The 25,296-nt window shown below is 43.8% G+C and overlaps 1 protein-coding gene across 3 annotated transcripts in view; it reads right to left on the minus strand.

Annotated features, from left to right (window-relative positions):
• GLCE (glucuronic acid epimerase) overlaps positions 1-22,147 on the minus strand; it is a 60,021-nt gene extending 37,874 nt beyond the window's left edge. For 2 of the 3 annotated variants that reach the window (XM_055002839.1, XM_055002837.1), the window contains exon 1: positions 22,021-22,147. The gene's annotated coding sequence lies outside the window, so the exon portion shown is untranslated. Of the gene's footprint in view, positions 1-10,715; positions 10,763-22,020 lie in introns of those variants that run through there. The other variant, XM_055002838.1, reaches the window with a different exon arrangement.
• Positions 22,148-25,296: the final 3,149 nt, after the last annotated feature.

Genomic DNA, 25,296 nt, shown 5'->3' on the forward strand with positions numbered 1-25,296 from the left:
AATTCGGGGCGGGGGGAGGGACAAGAGTGTCTTTGAAACAACTTTCCATTCCAACGGAGAATTTGCAGTCTTCTTCCGATCAGCCTACCCTCTCCAGGAGGCAAGACTGCTGTACAGAATAGTTCTTCAATCTGAACAGGGAGAATTTCTCATTTTGAATAAATACGCCTTATGTACCATCTGCAACAAGACACACATTTCTTTTAAAGGGCCATTAAATATAATGCTTAATTGGACCCAGGCCTATCATTCTCCAATATCCCTCTTGTTAGAGGCTTAAATTAATACACAAAGACAGCTTCAATAATTCAGAACTTACTCTGCTATAGATGCAACAGGCCTGTCAGAATCCTTATGCAATACAGTCAGCAAATTTCTTCAGTCTCTGAGCCTTTGCACAGATTTAAATCTGTTCCTTGCTTTCTGAATACCGATAAGTGAAGTTCTCTTTTCTCCTCTTTAAAGGATTAAACATACCCCCACACAGGCATCTTTATTAGTGAATCACACACCATTAAACTGTCAGATTTTCTTCCACAGCTCTTAAAGATACAGTCATCAGAACGTTACATTTTCACAGCATTTCTTTTAATTCAGACGAGGGTGGGGTCAACAAAGAACCAACTCACAGCTTTTTTCCACCAGCTGCCTGTTGGAAGGGGGGGAGTAGAAGGGAGAAGAGAATACGTATGTGACTACGTACATATTATAATATATATTACATATTGTATATTGTAATATAGACTCACTAAAACAAGTTTTTTTAAAAAAAACAGATGCAATTCTTGAAGAAACTTATCCACGCTCCAGCAGCATCAGCCATCCCTATGTCTCAGCAGTTCCAAAGTTAACCTGAGATAGTCACTTCTGACATCAGTCCCAAAGATCTACCTTCCACCAAGAGGTTCCTGAATGCTGTAGATTTCTTAGTAAGTTGGAGTTAACATGCTCCTCTCCCTGCGGCAGAGGTCCAATCAATTCCAGGGACATCAGACAGGATTCAGTGACCAGCACCAGGTGTACTGACAAGCCAGCCCTTCCACAACAACTCTCCGAGGCTTTTCTATGTAGCTAGAGTCAGCTTCAGGCAAAGAGGTCATTAAGGCAGAAGTGAGCATGTGTCACCTTTGCAGGAAAATGACAGGGAAAAGTCACTACACAGTGATCATTTCTTAGGTAATGCTCAGGATAGAAGAGAAAAGCTTCCGGCAAAGGCTCAAGTAGCATTAGAAATAGGAGTAGAAAGCAAGAATGGCAGCCTCAAGGCCCTGCACAGATCCGCTCCTTAGACTGTTTGCATTATTAGGATGGAAAGGGATACTTCAAGTACGTTACTATCACTTATCATCTTCCCTAATGGGTATTAAGGGAAGGACAATGAGGCTTTTAAAATGATGATCAGCTGCCTTAAATCAAATATTTGCCACATTCATCAACATTTCAAGCAGGGACAGAAAAACACTTTTTAAATTCCTAGTAACCTGCTTCATCCTCTCCCTGAACAATGTAATTATCCTCTTTTTCCTTCCCATATACCCCGCCCCCATTTCTCTGTACCCCGCTTCACTCTATTTCATTTTCACCTGATTGAGGAAAGGAGGAGACGACAGTTCTGTTCTAACCCAATTAAGATGCCAATTTTATACGCGATCCAATTCACAGCACTATGCGCAAACCCTTAATGCCAAAGGAAACCCAGCGTCTGGCATTTTAATTGGAAGGCAGCAACCCTGGAAAAGTGTTTAAGCCTGCAAGGCCAAGGCCATGGAGAGACAGCCAGGGCATAATCCACCAGGGACTTCTCGTGCATGCATCCTGATCATTTCAGAGGAGCAAGAGCAGGAGAAAGATTCCCAGTGAATAACCAATGGCTATGTAACAAATTACAGCACTATTGATGGAGACATGGATGTTTGTCTTTTATCAACTCAAGTTCAGATTCAAATTGTCATCCAAGTCAGCTCCTCTACCAGAAACGTGTTCCATTTCTTTCCTTGAGCCTGTAAGGCCCGAGCTTCACATATGCCTCAACTAGTTCCTTTACAATCTCATACTAACAATGGAAAATTTAGGATAGAGTTCAAAGAATTCCATCTCAACAATGTAAACCCAAAACAAGCCACTGATACTAAATGGAGAAGTTATGACACTGAAGTCATTAATTCACTAAAAATTAACCTCATGACCAAGTAGAAATAAATGGGGTTCCAACTGCAACCAGGCAATGCTAGTAACTGGAAATATAAGAAAGCTCCAACGAACCTATACATTGTCTAGAGGTCACCTGAACTAACATGACCCAATCAGGTTTAGGTAGGACTCCAGGCCAGGTCAGCTGGCACGTATTAGGAAAACCAACAGCTTCCCAGGCCTGCTATGCTAACACACACGTGTGGTGCTGTAGGATTTGAGTCCAGTGGTTGGTATGGGTTTTCCTTGTTTTAACTCTTCCCATCAAAGTGTGCAAAGAATTCTTTTAGAGTTTAAAAATCATCTTTATTGAAATAAAGGCTAATATTTTTAATTAAACATGATACTAAAATGTAAAGGATGATTAGAACAAAACCTTTAAGTAATGAACAAGTACATGCAACAAGGATTAACTTTAACATCTCCCAAATAAACCGAAGATAGATTTAAAATCAGATCTACTACGAAACACACTGGATTTTCAATAAGCACACATACAGATGTATTTCTCACCTATTTTATTTATTTATTTTGACTTATACCCTGCAAGCAGGATCAGGGCAGTTTCCAACAATATTCTAATAAAAATACAATAAAAAACACTAATACCACTTAACTCAGATGACATGAAAAAAAGTTCAGGCGCCACTAATCAAATCAGGCTAGATCTTCATGATATTCCCTTCGTCAAAACCCTAATCTCTTATTTGGGTTAGCATCTTTTATAGTAATTAGCATGTGCTATAAAATCTTTCACATGTGACAACAATATAAAAATATGATTGAAAATCCAAAGAACCAGCTAAATCTAAAACCAATCATGGGACATTCTATCAAGCCAGAAGCGATACCATGTTACAGATAACATGCAATATAAGCTTCATCAATCTTTAGAAGGTGATGACAAAGTGAGCCGATCATCATTGCTCCATTCTAGCAATTAAAGAATCATTTATCCACTACTGTCCACTACTTTTAATTGGCTGTCAAAGATAAAAGGAACATCTGTTGACAAACTACATTAAAGTTCGTACACAGTTCACTAGAATACATGTGTATAATTAGAGTATATTATGATCTAATCCATATTCCCCTTACAGCTGGGAAAGCAGAAATCCTGAAGGACATTGTGCTTCACACTTTCGATGGGGTTCAAGTGACCCTGCCTGACTCAGTTTAGAGCCCAGGGGTCATATTGGATCCAGCACTGCTTTTAAAGAAGCAACCAAACGCAGCCACAAAAAAGGCCTTCTCCCAACTCAGACTAGCTTGGAGGATGGCCCCCTACCTTGACATGGCCGATCTGGCCATCTGGATTCACGCCATGGTAGCAGAGACTAGACTACTGTACTGCACTCTACACAGGTCTCCCCTCAAAGACAACTCGGAGACTCCAGATAGGAAACAAGCTGCAGAGTTCTGCAACTATCAGGAAATAGGTAAAGCATGCATATGACTCTCATTCTGCAGTCACTCCATTGGCTACCCATCAGTTAGCAGGCTCAGTTCAACATTTTGACTATCCCATAGAAAGCCCTTCATGACCTCGGTCCCTGCAGGACCACCTCTTCTCCAATGCTCTCCTACGGCAGCTTCGCTTATTTGGACGGGGCTTTCTGCAGATACCATCCTGCACTTGCGCAAAATCTGCAGCTACCTGTACAGGTGCTTTCTTTGTGGCAGGCTCCACCTTCTGGGATGGCCTGCCTGAGGAGGTCAGGAAAACTCTGACTCTCCTGGCTTTCCACAAACTATCCAAAACTGAATTATTCAGGAGGGATTTTTTTATGCAGGCAAAAGGCTATGCTGTAAGTGGCAGGCAATTGCAAGCCACCTTTGTTAATAAGCCTCTTGCCTTGAAAACTCTACAGGCTTGCCATACGTCAGCTGCAACTTGATGGTACTTTACACACACGAGCAGCTTTTCTCCCCATGGGCAAAAAGACAGGAGAAAGAGCATTATAGAAAGAGCGTTACAAGTGCCTTCTGCTCACCACCAGTCCCCTGTACATAATGTGAAGTCATACACTGCTCTAGCTTGCGTTAAGAGGAAAACCAGGGCTGAGGCAGACACCGTACTAGGCATTTTGGTTCTCTGAGCTGGGTCGCAACGGAGCCGTTATTGAAGCACATCCTTTGAGCGGCCCCAAAAAACAGCAAAAGGTGGCAAGTCGTCGGTACTGATTTGAATGACATTTTGCTTATGGTGGCTTGTTTTACGGCAAGCAACATTCCTCAGGGAGGGGTTCCAAGAGGTGCTGGAAACTGGAGATCAATACTAAAGACTATGCATGAATCAGTACCCAAAAAAATTTACGGCACTTTCCAGAAATCCACTTTCCTTTAACAGACAGTCTCCAGCTCCTTTCTTTTCCCCAGCAGGAAACTGATGAAGGGGAAATAAGTTTTAATCAAAGGGTTTTTTTTTTGGAGGTTTTAAAGAAGTGGGATGCTGACACGCCTGAAATTAACAGAAAAACACTAGCCATTTCATCTTACATCGGACCTTTTTTTTAAAAAAAAAAGAGGTGTATTTAATATAGTATATAAAGTTCCAGAAATAGCACTTTGATTTTTCAAACACTTCAGCTGCTAGCTAAAACCATGAATTAATTAACACCCTAACTCAAAAAAGCCATACATTTTAAACACAGCACTGGGGTTATTTTTCTTCCTGTTTCTCTCCCCTCTGCAGCAGCCAGAGACCAAAAAAAAAAAATCCAAGCAGGAAAAGGATCCTGAATTTTCAATTCTTCGTTTAAAATAACCAATGTTGTACAGCTATGGCTCATGCTGAGCAATTCGCGTTTTAAGTGAGTGTGTAACGGCTTGATGGCGATGTCTTGTCCCGTTTTTATTCAGCCTCTTTTCCATTGAAATCCATGAAGTGGCAATACACCGGGGATCCATCCACGCAATGGAAAAACCCAGCCTCACAGGCTTTCCAATCAGACCCTGAGAATTCACAGACAAGAACCGTGGTGACGTGGAAGCCCAGGAAAGAAAATGAAAAGATTCAGGGGAAAATTCAAGCTGTTACATATTTCTCTACCCGGGGGTTTTCAACTCTTTCCAGCAGAAAAAGGGGAGATTGGGACTGCACCAAAAACCTCTATGATTCTTTCAGAATAAGTGAAATGCTTTAAGGCCAAGTTTTACTCAAACTGTGTAGTGTGAAGTTTTGTTTTTAAATGCACGAATCTATAGAATTAGATAACCCAATTATTTTCACATTTCAAAACACACATGGTTCTCCTTTTATCTTTACAACAATCCTGTGAGTAACAGATGTTAAGAATAAAAAACCGTTTCCTGCTTGGCATCATTTTCTCAGAGAGAAAAATGGAGGATTTGGGGGAACAGCGCAAAAAGCATTCCCCCCCCCCTCCTTTTGGAATGTCTAAAATGCTTTGGAAGACAAAGTTGTATTCTCTCAAAATGTGTTGTATGAAAATTCTTTTGCAAAATGATAATGCGATTTTGGAAATGATTAATATACTATAATGGCTCAGTGATGATAAATTAAAGAGTTCAGTGTTCTATGTTATAACATTTAACTTGATATCCAAATAAGTTGCTAGTTCTATGAGATTGTTTCTGTCCAAAAAAGCTCTTGTTTGAGACATTTGTTTTCTACTTTCAACTTGTATAATATTTTCCTACCACACAGATGGCAAAAATTAAGATACATATGCTAAGGTAACATTGGAGCAAGCAGTTTGCAGATCTCTTGAATTCTGGATATAGTTGTAAACTATAGTTGAAAACTAAGCCATTTATACTTTTAAATTCCATATATATGTCAATTTGTACAATTTTATACACTAAGTTACAAATGATGCATTTCATTTTGTTAAAGCAGCAAGATAAGTTTAGGTTTGAGAGGAAAATATTGCATGTTTTTCACTTTATCTTAAAATTTCCATTTTTGTAAATGGAATTTCTCACAGCTTCAAAATAACTTCTCACAGCTTCAAAATTTCCAGACACATTGCATCTCTACCTGTGAGGCAGGTAGCTGAATTGGTCTGCAGCAGAACAGCAAGAAATGAGTTCAGTGGCACCTTAGAGACCATCAAGATTTTCAGAGTATAAACTGACTCTCAAAGCTTATACCTGAAAATCTTGTTGGTCTCTAAGATGCCACTGGACTCAGATTCTGTGGGGTAGGCAAGGCTTGGAAAAACTGACTGGCCCAAGGTTTCTAGCGAGCCCTATGGCTAACTGGAGATTTGAACCTGGTCCCCCTTGTTCCAGTCCAACATTCTAAGCACCGTAACAGAATGGATCACGGGCTTTATAAAATTTAAAAGAATTAGGAAAGCCAAGATCTCAAAGCAGATGCAACTATTTAGCTAGTAAGCAGCAATGGTGGAAAGTCAAGATTATTCTAATAAATGTGCTTCATGGTTTCTCCCCTGAGAAAGCACAGGGTGTCGAACCTGCAAAGATCCATTTGGTTATGTGTGCACAGAAAGAGTTTATTTTAACTCAAAGCTCAGCAGTAGAACACTAACATATATAGGTTCGACAGGCCTTCAGGAAGCATGGCTAGGAAAGACTCTGCCTGAAGCCTGTCAGTATACATAATATGGGTCTGGGTGCCTGATGTCCGATAATGCTATTTTTTATGTTTCAAGGGACTGTATCCACAGGAGAATTTGATTTCCCTTAACATATGAGAATGTATGAAACTCCCTTAATACAGAGTCAGAAAACTGAGCTAGCTAGTTTAGTATTGTCTAGGCTCAACAAATCCCAGGGGTCAGGTCATCAAATCGCCTAGAAATATCATCATGGTGCCTTGTAATTCTGCAAGTAATCTTAATGCAGCATCTCTCGGCAATCCTCAGTGGAAGTACAAAGCTCATTTTATCATGTTTGCGTCAGAATCTGTTCTATTGAAGGGCAAAGAGAAACGTGCATGATGTTCTCAAAATTGTTTATATGCAAATTTTAGTTTTCACCATTCAGTGGCGACAGATGAATTTGTTTCTTAACCATTTGCTTCCTCTGGTGTCCCCAATATTCAATTAAGTGAAGCTTTCTAAAATCAATAACAAAATTATAAGAAATTGGAGAGAAGTTAGACTGGAGCTAGAGGTTAGCTTTTTGTTGTGGTGATAGTTGTCACAGCATTAATAAAATTACAAGAAACTGTGCACAGAGGTTAGGGTGAGATCATAGTACCAATAATTGGAAAATGTGGTCATTAAGACATGAAACTGCAAAGGCTGAAATTGAGTCTGGTCCTAAATTTTTCAGCTGGCTCAGAAATCTGAAGAGTATTTGTAACGGCTTGATCTCTGTTTTGAGATCTTGCCGTCTGAGATCCTGGCAGTGTCAGAGATTGAACCTCGGGCTTTAGTAGCATACAATCAGTTATGCTACTACCTATCAAAAGCCACTAGCAAGGAAGTTGTTGCTTTCCTGACCCTGCCCGTGGCATCTGTTGGCTACTATGGAAAACGGGATGCTGTCTTAGATGGACCTTTGCTCTGGTCTGGCATGGCTTTTATAGCCTCTGACCAAAAATCAAAATTGGAGCTGCAATATTCATGAACAGGGACAAACTCCAAAGTAAAATGATAGTTTAAAAAAAAAATCACTGTTTTTCACCTAGGCAACTTACAGTTGTCTTAAATTCTGCTAATGGCTGTGGGTTTTATTTTGCTGGCTATAGAACAACACAGCATCAAGAAATCTCACACGGCATTCCTTCTGGGTTTCACCTTTGCCAGACAGAGATACAGATTCTGCAGCTCCTCCATGCTTAAGTTTGCTTTGCCTTGGGTGATGAAAATTGCCAGTATTAGCCAAGTACTTCGGCAGACCACTGTTACTTGCAATTCAAAACAATGCACTGTTAGAAGAACAGCAGGGCTCCCACTAAGAAAAGAGAATTTACAGGTGCAGCCCGGGCATATTCCCTTCCAGAAGCCACAAAGCTCTTTTTGAAAATTTACAACAAAGCATCACACAGCAAAAGCTTGTTCTGAGTATACCTTGAGCCAGTAGTAGAAGTCTACCTATCCATACTTTTTAATTGCAGAGACGATGTTACCAAGTTTGGGATATTTTGGCAAGGACCAGGCAGTAGCCAGAAAGAAGAAAGAGGTGAGAGAATATATTTACTTTCCTTATTTCTCAAGTTATATTAGAGGGCAGGCTTCGGAAGCATGGGGAAGAACAGGGCATAAAAAACCCACCCGTTGCCTCCAGAAGCCTTACTCCACAACTCCATTGCCTCCTCTATAAAAATGACTGCAGGGGGCAAAGGGAAGGCAGCAGTCAGTCCCAGAATATGCAACATCCTGATGACCGACAGCCATTTGGACACACAGTTTTACCAGGATTCCTTTAGTTCACCAAACATCACCAGGAAGAATAGCAACATTCCAACCACCTCTAACTAAGGAGAGATTAACATTATACAATGCATCTTTTAAATATGAATTTAAGAACTGTCTAACACACTAAAGGGAACAGACAAGAATAAAGATGTGCCTGTCCAGCCTGCTGCCAGGCAACAGTCCAGACCAATACTGGATTAGCCAAGTTCATCCTCAAGTGAAGCAATCCTATAGCAACTCTTGAATACTTTCAAAATATTACAGCTGCTGAGACCCTTGTTCTGCTGAGCTGAACAGATAAGCGGATTTGTTCTTTAAAAACCTAATTCCAGAGGAACACTGCCTAGAAACACTGCATTTTTAACAAATCCTCAGCCAAAAAGCATCTCCAATGGAAATGCACCTCTATGACACCCTAACAGAGAAAGGCTTCAGAAGCACTGATTTTAACCACTACAACATCTGATGCAAGGGGGAAAGTGAAGGCATTAGATGTTTTTGAAGGGTAACCCTATTAACCTTCCATCTCCATTGTGCCTGCCCAATACCAGCATAGTGGAAAGGGGAGACCGGCAGCAGTAAAGCACCCACTTAATATTTGAAGCTAGTTTTGCTCTGATGATTTCTGACAATGTTGCTTGGATGCCCCCCCTCTCAAAAAATGCCATTATCCCATACAAAGAAGCACTGATAAAATAATCATGACTTTAAAATAACTGACCTACTTTATACAGCCACCATCCACATAGTACATTAATTATTGTGCCAACAGGACAGGTCTCTGCACTGGGCTGGATGCAAAAGCAGCCTCGTAAACCCAATCAGAGTTGGGAGCCAGCTGGCAGGGCCAGTTACAATTTAATTCACAAGATGGTGCAGAGACCTGGGGTGTGAAAACCCCAGTTGCCAGTACAGGGCCTCTCCAGTTCACCACAGCTGGGGAGAAGCTTTGCAAAGAGATACTAAATACGGTTGCTTTCTACCCTACCTCCAAATGCTCATGTGGCCCATATAGGGCAGTTCTGCCTAATAGCCACCCCTTCATCCTACAGAGAATTAAAGGCCAGGCTGAAAGGAGGAAATTGCAAAAGCCAACAAAACGCAGAGTTGCTTTGGTTCTGGTTTATAACAAGCTATAGCCCAGCACTGGATGAAAGGAGCAGGGCCAACAGCACATTTTGCCCAAAATTCCAAGTTCAAATCCCAGGAAATGGTTTTGGAATCATTATGCATGCGTGTGTTGGCTGAGCGTAATCTATTTTTCTTTCACATCTCAGGTTTCCTTTTTTAAAAATGCAGAGAAAAGAAAGTAGGGATTAGGCCTAAGTATACTGCATAAGGTACAGACAGCAGGGAGGGACAGCAGCTAGGAGGAAGCACAAACAAGCGGATGATCAGGGAACGGGTACCCACAAGCTCGTGACCAATGGAAAGCGCCATCCAAGCAGATCAAGAGTTGCCCCAAATATTCAAACTTTTCTTGATAGTGGCAAGGCAAAGAAATTTCCTCTGAACGAGACGAGTAAATTCCCAGGATACTGAATTCCGCCCTGGATTCCGGCTTGCATGGCAAAGTCAAAGAGAAGAGCTGTCTGCCACAGAGTACTGGCACCACAGGAAAACCCAGCCAGGTTTGGCTTTATTCTGCTTCTCTGTAGGTAGGTCACAGAAAGAAGCAAATTTCTTAAAAGTTCATTTTCCCCTGCTGCTTCTAAGCTTGCCTGACATGAGCCAGAAAGATGTCGCCCCAATGCCATGCACCTTATCATCCAGAATATGGGTGTCTTCCTGGAGTTTCTATAGAGCAGGGGTGCCATGGCATCCACCAAGTGTTTTTAGGAAGTTGGCAAGGCCACTGGGGCTCTTGTGCAGCAGGGCTTTTGGTTGGTCACTGGAGATCTGATTGGATGTGCAGATTAAAATAATATTGTTTTGGCAGCAGCGGCCACCATAGTATTGCTTTTTATTCTCTCTCACTCTTCTTTCCCAGTGTTTTTTTTTAAATTGCCTCCCTTTTTTCTCTGTACTTGGGTGTGACTCTGCCTTCTGTGGCAGCCATTTTGTTGCTGAGCTCACCACCCTGTGTTAGAGTTGCAAAGGTGCCCACAAGCTAAAAAAGTTGGGACCCCCTGATATAGCGCTTAGGAGAGATGCAACTGGCTGCAGACTTACTTGATTCCCTGAACTGTACCACGGCTGTGCCTCTTGCTGGGAAGATAGTTTCAGGTATGCTGGTCTGCAACAGAACCGCAAGATTTGAGTCCAGTAGCACCTTGGAGACCAATAAGATTTTCAGGGTTAAGTGGTTCAGCTGCGAACCAACACTCTACTGGTTTGAATCCCACTCCTGCCATGAGGTCAGTAGGTGGCCTTGAGTAAGCTACTCCTCTCAGCTCCAGCTCCCCAGCTGCATTGTGGGGATCAGGGCTTTTTTTCAGCGGGAACGTGGTGGAACGCAGTTCCGGCACCTTTTGAAAACGGTCACATGGCCGGTGGCCCCGCCCCCTGATCTCCAGACAGAGGGGTGTTTAGATTGCCCTCCGCGCCGCTCATGCGGAGGGCAATCTAAACTCCCCTCTGTCTGGAGATCAGGGGGCGGGGCCACCGGCCATGTGACCATTTTTGCCAAGGGCAATTTAAACTTTTTTAAAAACTCCCCCCTTGTTCCAGCTGACCCAAAGTGATGTCATTGTGCGGTCTTGCGTTCCACCACTGAGTTCCACCACCTCTTTTCCCAGGAAAAAAGCCCTGGTGGGGATAACAACAACACTGACTTGTTCACCGCTCTGGGTGGGGCACTCATCTGTCTAGAAGAGCAGTATACAAGTGCAGTTATTATTATTATTATTTTGAGAGTCAATGGTATCTAAAGCAAGGAACTTCTGACGCACAGAAGCATAACACCTTAAAATCTTGTTCGGCTCCAAGGTGCTACTAGACTCTTACTGATCCCCCTTCAAGTGGTTAAAATTACACCAACATTTTCACCATTGCACAAAGGCAGAGGATAAATCCTGCTCCTCCTCCAGCACGCCTCAGCACTGTTGCCTATTTCTGACCCCAGACTGGCATACTTCCAACTGATGCCAGCATGGGACACAGTTGCTATTCTAAGAGTTTACCAATTGACCTAAAGATGATGCCCTGATACATTACCAGCAATATACTAAGACTGCTTTCTTGGGACCAGGGTTGGTTGCAAACACTTCATTTAAAGATTTGATCTTCAATAATAAAACTAAGAATTATTTTTTTTTAGAAAAGACAGTATTATTTTTTGCATGATTTAGCATTTTTATTTAATACAAGCTCCTATGTTAGCTTCTGGTCAAAACCCGGATAAAACTGAGATAGAGATCAAGTTCCAAAGACACTAACATATCTAGACTTTCTTGCATAAATCATATTGTGGGTTGAATAGCCTGAGGAAAGAACCGCACAGGAACAAACAGCCACTTAGGGGGAAGCGTAAGCTCTTCCCTGACCACTCCAATCTTGGACACAGCAATTTCTCTTTAATGGTCCAAGAACACCCTTTATTCTGATCCAGAGCACAAGGCAAAAGGTTAGACACCCACAGGGACACTCTGGCTACTGAAATCAGAAGGGAAAGATTCTGAAGCTCCCCTCATCTAGAACCAACCTTGAGGCAGCCCATAATAGCCTTACAAACAGCCCATCAGCACTCGCCTACGGGGAATCAAAAGGTACCTAACAAAGACATGTACGGACAGGTGAGCTAGCAAAAGAAGGAGCCAATAACTTTTATGGGTTTGTTTCCAAGGCTGATCTATAAGAACAAGTTGTTTACACCCATGTTGAGCCAAAACTTCCAAAAAGCCAAGAACAATATCCATATAATCTTCTGACAAGATCAATCCAATGACATATCAACAGCTGCCCATACACATGCATTCTCTGTGGTGGCTCCCACCTTATGGAATGACCTGCCTGAGGTGGTCAGGAAAGCTCCCACTCTCCTGGATTTTTGCAAACTACGCCAAACTGACTTATTCAAGAGGACTTCTTTTACACAGGTAATAGGGCAGTGCTGTAAGGAAATGGTTCTGAGACAGTTTGGTTAAAAAGATAGAGACTGTAGACTATACTACTGCATACTGTCTGCTGTAGTGTGTTTGCACTGGGCAGGTTTCACCTTGTTTAATATGTCCTGTCAAATTGCTTATTTATTGTTTCAGTGCTGTATTGGATTCTTGCTTGTTTTCAAACTTCTGCAACCCATATCCTATTGTATTGTTCACTGACTGTTTCAGCTGTTGATTGTATTGACTTATACTGTGTGATACTTAAATAAATAACAGCATGAAATAAATAACAGCATGCAAGCTTTCAAGTTCCCCAGATCGCTTTCTCAAGCCAGAGAAATAAAAAAATAAAATGGAAAAGGGCAGATTTTTTAGGTCATCATAATCTTAACACCCTCTTCAGCCCTGACCTAGACAGCCCAGGTAAGCCTGAAGTCATCAGTTCTCAGAAGCTAAGCAAGTCGGCCTTGGTTAGTAACTGGATGGGAAACCTCCAACGAAGACCAGGGTTGCAGGGACAGGCAATGGCAAACCATCCCTGTTAGTCACTTGCCATGAAAATTCCACCAGGTGTCACCATAAGTCAACTATGACTTGACGGCAGGATTTCATTTTCATTCATGCCAGAATATGGCTGAATTTTTTAGCAAGCAAAGAAGATTTAGGTTTCATGTTGCTGCTGGCCAGGGACCATAAAAGAAAAAGGCAATAAATATACTGGAACCCCATTCATGGAAAACATGACTAATAGCTGATTCTGGAGAAATTCCCTATGATGGCAGTTAAACCCTGGGGGGAAAAACCCATCTCATATGAAAAAGCAGAAGTCAGCAGGCAGAGGGCTAATGACAGGAGTGTGCCAATTTGACTGGGGGACTCTCCGCCTCAAAGATCACGGGATGATCTGGGCCAGTCACTCTTTCAACGAAGCTACCCACGGACAACCCTCATCTCCACCTGACACAAAATGCAACAGTGGTAGTCAGTCTGCAGTGGTCTCTAACTGAAATCACCTGAGCCGCCCACGGCACCTTACCAAGTATACCAGAAGATTCTCAAGAGGACATTTCAATAAAGTGAAGAATTACATCAACGTTCAACAAAGATACCCAGGGAGCACATCAGCCCGAGCAGATCAAACTGCTACGTAACTAGAATGCCATCTTTAAGGCTGGTCCACGGACTCCAACTATTCTGAGCTGGACAGTGACCTGCTGTCATGATCCTGGGCCTGTGGGCCTCGAGGGAGCCTGAGGCCTTACAGTACATTTCCAAGAGGCCTGACTGCCAATTCCCCTGCAAGCCTACATTTCCCAAGATCCTTCTCAGCTTCCGGATAGGAGTAAGGGAAATTGTAGGGAAAAGAAGGCCAATTGGCACCAAGGAGGCTGGCTATGGGAGAAATCTTATAAGCCCCACCCCCTTTTCAGGAGCTCAGTGGCAGAGAAGCAGCTACCAGTAGGAGAGGATCTCTCATTCAAGGGGGCTGGACCCAGGAAGGGCCAGGTATCGTAAGGACCAGTCAGGTAGCTGTGTTAGGAGGCTTTGTCGTTTTCTTGCTAACTCCTTTAAGCGTAATTTTGCCCTGCTTGTTGTTAAACTGTTTCCCACAAGCGTTTCTTTTCCCACCTGTTTAGTGATAGCTCCTGTTTAATAAAGCAGTTTGCTTTACTCTGTCCGGGTCCTCATTCCTTGAGCTCGACTGGTCACTTGGCCATACCCTCACCAGTTGTGGGGCTCTGCTTGGAAGAATGAAGGGAACAGGGCCGCTCTCTGCCCTCCCCTAGTTGAACTCCCAGACCAGAGTGGTAGCAGCCGGTAAGGCCCCCGCCTGCTGCAGGGCTGAAGGGAGCAGGAGGGAGAGTGGTGTGTGAGACTAGAAGGCTCCTGGGATGGGATGCTTTTACTGGACAGGTTCCCAAAAGGCCATGACACCTGCTTACTAGGCAGCTCTGACATCAGAGCTCCTTGTTTGCTCTTAGAAAATGTAAGGCAAGCAACGTAAGGAGACGTCCATTTTCTTTACTGGAATTACTTCAGAGTACAAGGTCTATGCAAGGCTGCCAAGTTGGTGCCGATGGAGGGACATTTCCTTTTCCACCTTAGCTCACAAGAAAGAAAACCTGACAACACCCAGAAGGAGGTGAGAAGAATCAGGAGACGGGGGCAGGGCATAAGTATCTCCACAAGAGAGAAGATTATGGGAAGAAAAGGCATTGTTTGATAGCACAGAAACTTGTGACAAACTTTAATGGAAACAACCAATCTATTTACACGGCGATGCAACATTCCCCTTGGAAAATAGCAAAACTATTTGATACTGCAGTCATTTAGGTAAGGTATTTTTCCTCTCTGATAAAAGCAGTTTATACGTTAAGAAGTGGTTTCATTCACTCCCGCACCAGATGAAGGTATCTTTTGCAGAGGATGGTGGGAAAGTGGGAAAGCAGAAATTTTCTTCTGCTGTGACCCAGGGAGAAGCTCAAAAGGAACCTGACAGACAGCTTTGACATTTTAGGTTTGCAACAGCAAAACTACTGCACAGAAATATCCAACAATTCTCTGCTATTTGTGCTATTCCCTGGGGTTCAAAGTGCACAGCATACAGTCAGCCTTCCACTTAGTTATGACAAGCACGTTAAGAAATCCAAAAAGCATCTTTTTCTCGTACCAATGATAAGAAATGGCTCTGTACATAAACCAGGTTTATTTGCATGCTAACATGGAACATAACAGACAACACAGAAGAGTACCTTGGTCATCAACCATACAAAACACTAAGAGAATAATCAGCTAAACCCTTTTAAATTAGCCTAAGAACTGAAGCAGTTGTCTTCTTCCTACTTCAAGAATAAGCATGAAAGGGGAAAAAAATCCAGACAGACACAAGCCCACTAAAGATCATATTCAGCAAGACGTCACAAAGGACTTTTTAACCTTGCCCCCTTCCTCCAATGTACTGAACTTGCCCCCAAGTCTTCTGGAACTGGGTGTCTCTCACCCCAAATCAGATCCAGTGCAGACGAAGAATCACAGCTTCCAAGGTACAACAGCAGCTCATCTTCTCCACCCCGCAAGAACACTACCACAGCTGGAGTTACTTGGAAACCTAGCCTTCAGGAGTCACACCCAGACTCCAAACAAATTAAAGCCTCATTTGCTCCAGAATGTAGCTGCCATAGCTTTGAGCTCTTGGCGACACTTCAAGCTGAAGATTTCAGAAACTGTTACAACTGAGCTTAAAATAACCAGCAAGGTTTTTTTTTTTAAAGGGGAATCTTATTTTACAGGGATAAATGTTGACAGAGCAGCTATTCAATGTTCAATATGTAGTCCGTGCCGCATCCCTGAAAGTCATTTCCGATAATCTTGAACATAAACATCTTCACACTATTTACAGATTGTGTCGACAGAAGAGCATACAGAACAGCAATACAAGGGGTTCATTTAATTTGCAAAGTACTGATACAATCCAGTATATCATCATTATTATTTATAGCCTACCTTTCTCACTGAGACTCAAGGAGGGTTACAAAATATGAAAAGCAATTCCATTAGAGAGCAAGAGCCTCTGCTGCAGCACTCCAATGCAGTAGGACTAGGATTTCAGAAATGGAAAACAATGCAAATGAAAAACGGTCTAAGGCAACAGAAACTATCTAAGGCATGGCATAACGAAGAAAGGTAGAGGACATTGCAGTAAAAAAGGAGGCAACACATACAATAAACATTGCAAAAGACTGCAAAGCTGTCTTATAGAAATGACATCCAGCGCCGTTCCATTATACTACTGGTCTATTCCTTTTGTAAAAATGCCCCTCACAAAACACAGGAAAGGGGTTTAACCTCAGTACAAAAATTAAAGCAGTTTAAGGTAAAGGTAAAGCAGTTTATACCCTACAAAAAACACGGCAGACAATGAGGAAATTTAAAGACTCAGCCTGCAGCCACGTGGAAAAAGACCCTGAAACTTTCTCTCTCAGATCTGCCCACCGGTGCACTCAGTGACCAGACCTTTAAAAGGCTCTTGGTGTGTGCTTCCAGGGACACCCTAGGCCACATTGCTCCTGACATAGCAGCAAAACTGACCCACCCAACCAGCAACCCACCAAGCTGAGACCAGCCCCACCAGAGGTTCAATAAAATCCCTGTTTTTACTGCCTGCTGAGAAAGGTTGGCACACCGGTCAAAAATTCCACAAAGCTCAGAAGGGTGTTGCAGCAGTAACATCTTACCTTTTTTAAATTTCAGGAGGATGTCTTTTGTTACCAAGGGCTTTCTGCCCCCTTGCCTGGCAACTGTGGGGTAGAGAAGAGGCAGACTTACCAGGGCAGCAAAGCTCCTCCTACTGGCCACCTGCTGTAACTGCAGATAGCACCAAAAAGGGAGACCGAGCCACTGCATACCATGGGCTTCAACAGGTATAACTTTGGTATAACTTTGTTAGGACTGCACCACAGCCACCTTAGCACAACGCTATCCTCTAAAAACTGACTTTTAAAAAAATGCTTTTTAAAAAATTTTTACAAACGCCTAAAACAAATAATTTTGAAATGGTTACGTTCACCAGAGTGCTGCAGAATAAAAGCTAGAGAAACTATTTAGGGAATTATTTACATTTCTAGAAACCTATCAGCAGTGAAAAGTTGAAATCGTTGTTTCAATATTTAACTAATTTGTCTTAGAAATCAGTGTAAGTTGCACTAAAGTTGATATTACACCGATCAACTAGAGATCGACAAAAAGATGAGAAACCAGTTTCCCAACTTGATCCATCCCGGGGGCTATCAACTGATTTAAATCTTACTCCATTTGGTTATTCATGCCAAAGGTGTAGTACAGAAAAGCAAGTACCAACTACCACACAAGAAAGGGGGGGAAAGTCTTCTTCCAGGTCCATTCTTTTGCAGTCAAACTTTAATTTGCATGCATTAATTTCTCACACTAGTTGCTTAAGGCTCATGCTCCTATTTGCACCGTATCATCAAGCTATGAAACTCATTGCCAGAAGATGTTGTGACAACCACCAGCACAGACGGCCTTTTTTCAAAGCGGACTTTTGAAAAAAATTACAGAAAACAATTAACTAGTGGGGCCAGTGTTGCATAGTGGTTAGAGTGTTGGACTAGGATCCGGGAGATTCAGGTTCGAATCCCCACTTTACCATGGAAGCCTTGTGCCAGTCACACACTCTGAAGCCTAACCCTACCATACAAAGTAGTTGTGAGAGTAAAAGTGAGGAGGAGGAGAATGATGTAAGCCGTTTTGGGTCCCCATTAAGGAGGAAGATTGGGTAAAAAAGTAAAATAAGCAATTTAGCTCTGGATATACCGCTGGGAACTACAGCCAACTTCCACCAAGTCATCCTTGAGAGCTACCTGGGACATTAGGCCGGTCACTCTTGGATACAGGAAGTGGAACCTTTGATCTAATCCAGCACAGCAATTCTTTCCCTTGCTCTGTATTATACAAGGCTACGAGCAGACCATTTTTGTATGCACCCTGTAGAAGAATCAATGGAAACTTAAATGTGCTCCCTTGCAGCTGGAAGGGACAGAAGTTCACCTGCAGTGAATGGCGGGGTGCGCACATGGACTCTCCCACCACATTGCTGGCTTGGCCCATGCTCATTCCATCTCAGCTGGGGAAAGGGGTGGTGGCAGGGAGCTGAGTAGTAATAGAAACTTACTTAAAATACATTTAATTTGAAGCTGCTAAACAGAATGCCTGCGCTCAGAAGTGGACAGTTCACAATCCAGTCAGACTCCTTATCCCGTGGAAGTGCCCTGAGAGGATCAGTATTGTAAACAGAAGCGCTATTGTCAAAGAATCGATTTGATAATAAAAAGAGCTAAGGGACAATTGTCTTGCAGAAAATTACTGCCAAGTGCTGCCAAACCCAGCGTTGCGCCTTTCTGGGCTATTGGCCAGCTGCTAATCATTGTGGGCCTCTGCTAATTTTAAGCTCTGCAAATCAACTGCACAACATCAGAGGCAGCCAGTACAAAGTTCTTCCTGTAGGGTCTTATTGAACACTGTGACATATTTTAGCTAACCTTTAGCAGTCTATAGAGGCTGTAATATGAAATACGTGAAAGAGCAACTGCTGACTACCTAGAGCAGGTCTCTCTGGTGAAGCAATATATAAATTCTCAAAATAAAAACAAAATATCAGAGTCATCCAACTACATTAATATGTTTTTCCTTCTGAAAATAAAGGAAAACTAATTTTATCTTAACATTAATACTCTTGCTAAAAATAGCCCAAGAAAAACAGACCAAAAACAAATAATACTTTAATGTTTCACAATCATGTGCCTGTGTGCTGTGCATCTCTGCACCAACACTTTACGGTTTAACATCAGCCAGGCAAGAGGAAATAAAAGAGAAGTCAGAAACAGACCAAGCCAGTATGATTTAAACAGGATTTAAGAAATTGGGCTTGGAAGGGCACATAGATGAAGGGGGCTGTTCTAGCATTGAAAGAAAGACAATGGCCACAGAACCAAGGGACTCAAGAGGATACTTAAGATAAAATACAACCTTTGGATCAAGAGAGGAGACAGTATGCTATTAAAGCCTTGGAGCTGGGCAGTGTGACTTTAGAATGTGCTCTGTATGAGAGAACTATATTTTTCTTTAAAGGGCTGTAATGCATGCTTTGGTGAAATTATAAAGAGACAGTGACACCCGGAAGACAACTTTTGAACTGAGATTCTAAACTGGCACTCTGTTAAGCAGAGCTATGCCCAACAAAGAACTGTATCCATGTAGTGAAACTACTGTACTGGTTTCTAAACAAGAACACCAGAAGCAGGGGAACAGATCGTTGCCAGGTTGGCACAACTTCTGGGAACCTCTCCTGGAGATTCTTGGGCATACTACCAGCTGTGCAAGAACTGGTCTTCAACCAACATGGATTTCCAAATCAGTGTCAGTTCAATTCACACCGAATGCCTCAGATTAGGTTTCCCACAGATCATCAGAATTGGACCAGCATGTCCTGTTACACGCTCTCTCTCAAAAAAAACCCCACACACCATATAGAACAATTGCACATTGCCAACCACACAGGATTCTAATGACAACTCTTAGCCACAGTATGCACTCTTGCTCATTTCTGAATTCTAGGTAGTACCGCTCTTTATATAAAGGATCTGAAAACCTGTGAACACTTACTTCTCCTACACACATTCACAGCTGCATACTTTCAAAGAAAAAAACTAAACACAATGACACTATGACAAAGTAGCAAAAACCAAACCACCATCCATGCTGCAGAACATTCAAGGCATTTCCAGCCGTGATTATATCACACAACAGCACTGCCACATTTAAAACACATTGATCTCTCCATCATGACATCCAGGACTCCCAAAAGAACCATTGGCGCCGCTCTAGTAATAGGTGCTAGATTAAGGCCAGAGACGCCGTCTTCCCTTCTCCTTGCCAGTGAGCTCACCCAACACTATTTTGCTGTGCCATCTCAATTCCAGGAAAGCAGGCACTGCACAAAGAACTATTCACAAACTTGCTCCCAGCCCAGAATGCACCTGCACAGCAGCCACACACAAAAGGCAAGGAAACTTTAGGCCAAGCACACGGAGTAAATACATAATGCCAAAGTTTGCAAGCAAAATGTCTCTCTCCAAAGGCTGATCTTCTCATATCTGGGTAAGCGAGAATTATGTCTCTGCAAACCTGCTCGCTATTCTCATGCAATTCCTCGCTTCATCAGTACCAGGGATGGTCCTTTTTGCACCATTTTTGCAATGCAGAAGTAAGCATCTGTTTGCCTCTATTGTTACACCTCTCTTCTCATTTACAAAACAAAAAATTGCCTTCTCAGTCCCAAATGCTAGACTTTCACAGTGTACCAGGCCTTGACAAACTTTCATTGGCACCAGCAGCTAGCACAAAAGCTTAGGAGCCACCCTCCTTAGATGTTTGTATTTTAATGACCTGATATTCTAATTATTGCTATCACAAAACCCAATCTTAACCTCTTCAAAGTTCCTTGCAATTTTATTAAACCAGTGATACAAGTATTCTGTATATAAATAATACAGGGCAGCCCATGTTATCATTACCATAACAAAAAACTAACCTCTACCCTTGCCTAACCTCCCCAATTTTTCATAATTCCACTATTGCTTAAAAATGCTCCACATTTCATTGACTAGTAGAGGCACTATAGGAAGCAGGCGGGTCAGAAGTGAATTCATCCTCTACTAGCAAGAGCTTCATACACTGAGAACAGAAATGACTGCCGAAAATATTAGGCACCACAGTGAAATTTTTAGGCGCAGTGACGACCTGGGATTTGTCGAACCATCAATGAAATGCAGATTTCACACACTAAAAGAAAGGATCAGAGAAACTGAAACTCAGCAAAGACAGAATGACAGATCCAACAGAGGCTTCAAAATCCCCAGACAAAAACATATCTGTTATTCCTCGGGTGCAACAGTTGTGAGAACCAGCTCAAGTCAGGCAAGGCGATAAGGGGCAAAATGAGAGGAATACTCCTGCTCCGACCCCAGCTTTGAAAGTTCCACTTTGGTGGCTTCTTCCTCTTCACTTTCATACAGGAATGAATGCCCCCCTGCAGGGACTCAACAGGTGTTGGCCCCCGAAGCCACATCACACTGCTCTTGGCCAGGCAGCTAACACAAAGATCCTGGAAAGGGCTCATTTATTGGGGGTGGCAGTGGAGGATCCCATGCCTTGAGCAGAGGCGGGGAGACAACCCGCCAAACCCTTCCCAGCACCAAACCAAAGGCAGCCCAAACTCTTTCGGAGCAATCAAGCAGGGTTGCCAGCCTCCAGGTGGCAGCTGGAGATCTCCCGGAATTTCGACTGGTCTCCAGGCCGTAGAGATCAGTTCTCCTGAAGAAAACGGCTGCTTTGGAGGGTGACCACTATGGCATTGTGCCATGCTGAAGCCTGTCCCTTCTCCAAACTCTACCCTCTCCAGGTGCCATCTCCAGGAATTTCCCAACCTGAAGGTGGCAACCCGAGTGCCATGGAGGCTTCAGCCCCTCAGCAACGCTGTGAGGAACCAATTCTTCCTCCTCTCACAAGACCCCCCAGGGCTTGTCAGAGGAGAAGGAAGGATCCCACCCTCAGGCTCCCGAGCCCCTTAGCCACCCCCTTGACCCTGTGGGGCTGAGAAGCGCAGTGCCCCCAGGTACGACCCCCTCAGAAGGGGGCTCAAATTCAAGGCGGGCGACAACCTCCCACTCCTGCCTCTGGGCAGAACACTGAGGGGAAGCACAGAACAGACCCCCCCCCACCCCACCCCGGGGGGCTGCTTGGCCTTCCCGAACAGAGAGGAGGGGCGCCCTCTTCTTCCTCCCACCCTTTCACCTTCCCTCAGCGGGCGGGAGGAGGGTCCGCTGCCAGCGCGGGTGCCCGCCCCACCCTCTTACCTGCGCGCGGCGCTCCGCGAACCACAGAATTCTCCCCCCTCCCTGGCGCGCCCGGACCTCGACAGGCGGCGAGAGAAACAGCGGCGAACGAACGGGCGCCGCGCGGGCAGCAACCTCGCCGAGCGTACCCCGCCTTCTTCCCGCGAGAGCCAAAGAGGCCGAGAGGGAGGGGGCGGGGACGCGGCCCGGGCTGTCGCCTCATCCATCAAGAGCCCGAGTCCGCCCAATGGCCGCTCCGCCCTATCGCTCCGCCTACGTCGCACGCGCTCGCCCAATCATAGCGCCGCTGGAGCTCCTGCCCAATCACAATCTGGTCCAGGGCTGGGAGGGAGGGAGCGGCGGGGCGGACAGAGCGCAGGAGCAGCGACCAATCGGGAGGAGGAAGGCTGCGACTCCGTCCAATCGCATTGTGCGAGGGCGTGGTCTTTTTCCCTCCGCACTGATTGCTCTGCCAAGAAAGAGCTTGGCGTTAAGGGCAAGGCGGGGGGTTAATTGAGAGATGAAATTGGGGCCAGGTAGGCGGGAGGCTCTTGGGAAGAAGCGCGCTGCGCTCGGGTCCCTCCTCCCCGGCTATGATTTGCATATGCAAAGTGCTTGTCGCCTTTGCGCAGAGGCTGCTGAGCTAAAAATAGCCTCGACAGTCAAATACGGGTCCTGGTTGCGGCTCTCGCCTGCAGGGTCGCCGGCCAAGAGGCAGAAGCGGTGCCCAGGTGCGCCTCAGTGCGCCTGTTCCTGGCTGTGCAGGTGGATTGTAAACCAGCTCGAGGGTGGATTATCTCTTGAGTGCAATATAGGCTAATTCCGCACATGTTGGATAATGCACTTTCAATGCACTTTATCGTTTGAGGTGGATTTTTTGTTCCGCCCACGAAAAAATCCATTCCAAATGATCTATAAAGAGGATTGGAAGTGCATTATCCAACGTGTGCGGAATCACTCATAGCTTGGGATGCGGAACACTTATTCGTGTTTTAAAATTGCATGCATGCCAATGAGAAGAATCAGTTAAAAAAAAGACTGAAATGCAGGAGCAGCGATTAAAACACCAACGATCAAGAAGCAAGAGTAGCGCAATTGCCATGCATCAAAGAAGTAGGGCAGCCGGAGAAAAACACAAATGGGAAAACAGGACTTTGCCTGGTGCTTGAAAAAGGGCAAAGTCAGGGGCAGGCAAACATCTCTCCAGCAGGAGTTCTATCCACGGACACAGCCACCAAGAGGTCGCTGCCTTTCCTAGATAACTATATTTTAGATATTCACCCACCACTTTTCTGCCCCAGCTATTTTAAAATAATTGCAGCTGAAAAAGCAGAAGAAAACTGAAAATACTCACTTCCAAATATTTTAAAAATCTGAAAGTGACTCTAGAGAAGCAATTTATATTCTCCGAAGATCTTTAACCTCCAGCTTGCCGTAGGTGTTTTTCTTCTTATAACAGTTCCTGAGCAATCTTGCTGTTACTAATAATTGGAAGGTTCTATTTGATTACTTCTGTGACTGTTAGTTTTGTGCAAACCTATGGTCAGACTCCAAGGGGTGCAAGCGGAAGAGAAATGACATCTCGTACCTGTTCCATGTGTTTTTTATGTGCAAGACCTGGAGCCAGAAACTGGCCCATATTTTGAGCACTGCAAGCCATCACCGTACAGCATCATTCTTTTATCTTCACAACTACCCTGTGTGGTAGGTTAGACCGAGAGACAGTGAGCAACCGGCCCAAAGTCACCCAGCGAGCTTCCGTAGCAGAACAGGTGTTCAGACCTGGGGCTCCTATATTTTATCTAGTGCAACACACCCTGGCTCCCTGCAGCACTTTTGAAGGTGGCTTATGACCATGCATGGAATAAATGCCCTTTCATCACCAGTTTGTTGGCATAAAAAAAATTGCAGGCTGCACCATATGGTTGCACCTGGGGGAGAGCAAGTTCCTTGCATGTGAACTGGATGTGCGTGAAACCCACCTCTGGCTTTCACTGAGCACAGCTTCATCTCCAAGCACTGTTTGTTTCAGGAAGGTTAAATTCTTGCCTTCCTACTTTACCCAACAAAGAGTGATAATGGAGCATTGACCTTTCACTGATTTTAAATTAACCAAGTGAGTAAAAAAAAACCAACCCTCAGTAAGTGTCCTAATTAAAGCATCATGTTAATTACCCACCATTAAGCCATTAAGAAGGGAAGTGTTTTGTATAGATGATTTCAGGTGCCGTTGATGTACCAAAAGCAGTTTTGAAGGTCAAATGCAACTTCATCAGCTTTACATTTTGTTAAAAATTTAACCCCCCCTCGCCCCCCCCGTCGCCTTTTCCACATAGATGGTTTCTATACAGCCACAGGCCACTGCTTTAGACAAATTATTATTAACTTTCCTCTCCCCACCCACAGACTGGAAACAAATGGCAACGCAAAAGCTGCAAGAAGATGCAGAGATAATGAAAGGCTATCACTTTATCAAAGTAGGAAAAGGTATGTCTAACCTCGGCTGCTGCAGCTCGTCATTTCCAAGCATTACAATTGCAAATTCATTCAAAACAGTAAGGAAGCTTCTAGCTTTCATTGCCAAACGGAAGAATTCACGCACAGGGCTGCCTTTGTACTCAACACTTTTCAAAAGAACTTCTCAGCAAGTGTGGCACATTTTTTATGTCATTAATTCTGTAGAAAACTAGAGCTCCCTCCTTCCCTTGGGTATCTTTGCGGGAAAGGCTTGCATCTCCCAGCTGACATGAGTTACTTTGTGAGAGCGAGAAGTGAGATATAATTGCAACAGAGAAAAGATTAATTTCCACCAGAACTAGCAAGAAACCCTGTAACAGTTGAGGACACAGCTTGAGATGAGGGTACATTGTGGACGGGGACTGACTCGCCCTGCCCTGATTGTTGGCCATTTCAGCACTGCCTTATTTTTGCACTTTTTTCACACCTTAATGGCATTTCTTGTGAACCTGCTCTCATGACGGACTGTTCTCAGGCTGCGGCAAATGTCTTGACTTGTGCATTTCCGTCGCACTTCCAGAAGTACACGTGCTGCAAAAAAAGCGGGGTTTTGGCCAGGGATGAGTTTTCATCACAGCTGATGTAAGCACATTCACACCCAACATTCATTTTTTAAAAAAAATCTCCCCGCATTCAGAATTGTGCTGTATCACTGTTTCCCTATGTAAGCTTGGGTCAATTCCCCTGCCTCAAGCAAGGCAGGGATAGGCTGTTAGTTTGCCAGCCGTTATCCACACAAGGAAGGAACCGTCATTTTCACAATATACTGTAAAACAAAAT

This window comes from Eublepharis macularius, chromosome 18 (assembly GCF_028583425.1).
Source record: "Eublepharis macularius isolate TG4126 chromosome 18, MPM_Emac_v1.0, whole genome shotgun sequence".
Lineage (NCBI taxonomy): Eukaryota > Metazoa > Chordata > Lepidosauria > Squamata > Eublepharidae > Eublepharis > Eublepharis macularius.